General features: G+C 30.8%; 1 non-coding gene across 1 annotated transcript; it reads left to right on the top strand.

Annotated features, from left to right (window-relative positions):
• The first annotated feature begins 526 nt into the window (after positions 1-526).
• Positions 527-620, top strand: LOC141716176 (small nucleolar RNA SNORD96 family). The gene has a single exon (XR_012572895.1). It is a non-coding gene; the product is annotated as a small nucleolar RNA SNORD96 family (small nucleolar RNA).
• The last annotated feature ends 658 nt before the right edge of the window (positions 621-1,278 follow it).

The following is a 1,278-nucleotide window of genomic DNA, read 5'->3' as shown; positions in this document are numbered from 1 at the left end:
TTATCTTGTTTTACTACTACATATGGAGAGATATGATGATTAACAATTTGGTCCGTGTTTCAGATTAACCGTGACCGAAAACCTTAACCAACCTCTGATCTCTCTCTCTCTCTCTCTCGTGCTTAATTAGCTTTCTAATTTTGTTAATCTCTCTCTCTCTCTCTCTCTCTCTCTCTCTCTTATCTTTTGTTATTTTGTATACTATTGACTCTCTCTCTCTCTCTCTCTCTCTTATGTTTAGTTATTTCGATACTATTGACGATTAAGCTACATAAAATTGGAGCGATTAAATTCAATATTCGCAAAATCCAATTCTACAAATCGTCATAAAATAAGCTCTCGCTTTATTAAATTTCAGTAGAGTCCATGATTCCTGAAATTGAAAAAGCAAAGGGAGCAATCTCATATCCTATTGCCTTGTGGTGACGCAGTCTTTGCAATTACCATTTGGGACTTGCCATGAGATTTACATTCATACACTAAATCTATGTATCCATACTTTTTTTAATATTGGGCTTTTAATATTGGGCCAGTGAGGAAATAAGAATTAAAAGAACACCATCTTTCGGGACTGAATGGGCCAAGGCCCTTTGTTGACTAATTCTGCAATTCTGAGGCTTTAATTTATTTCAAAACTATTTATTTTTTATTTTTTTGGTATTTTTGAGTTATTTTTGGGTGCTTATGGACGGTCCAGTGCTGTTAAGAATAAAAAAGACGGCAGTACTTAACATATTTCATAAGCTATAGTTTTGGCCATTATTGTCTTTCAAGTTGTTCCGTTTTATTTTAGAGGAATGGCTATCCGAGTTGTGGCACACATTTTTATTTTGTATTGCTTTTTTGTTCTATTTATTCGATTGATGATTTAAAGTGAACTTTTAAGAGATTTTTTTAATAAACAAATTTGGAGAGTGCATCTGTTAATTGTAGGAGTGGGAAATCTGGTTAATGATAGCTTGATAGTATGGTAATGGTTTAATCTTAATTGTTCCAATATATATTAGCACTGCTGAATTAAGTTATTCTGTATAATAGTTTTGGCACATTTTTCTAGCTAAGACTAAATCTATAATGTTTGTAAAAACGAAGAGAAACATCTACTCCCTCAAACCCATCAAATTGTTTACGTTTTTAAATATTCGTTAAAGTATATTTCTATAATTTATTTATTTTTTAAAGTTTCATGTTTAAACTTTTATAAAAAGAAAATTAAAAAATAAACGTTATAAAACTATATTTTATTGAAATCTCGAAATACGTGTAAACAGTGTGCGT

This window comes from Apium graveolens, chromosome 3, assembly GCF_009905375.1.
Source record: "Apium graveolens cultivar Ventura chromosome 3, ASM990537v1, whole genome shotgun sequence".
NCBI lineage: Eukaryota > Viridiplantae > Streptophyta > Magnoliopsida > Apiales > Apiaceae > Apium > Apium graveolens.
The sequence above is the reverse complement of the archived record's forward strand: the minus strand, read 5'-3'. Positions and strand labels throughout refer to the sequence as shown.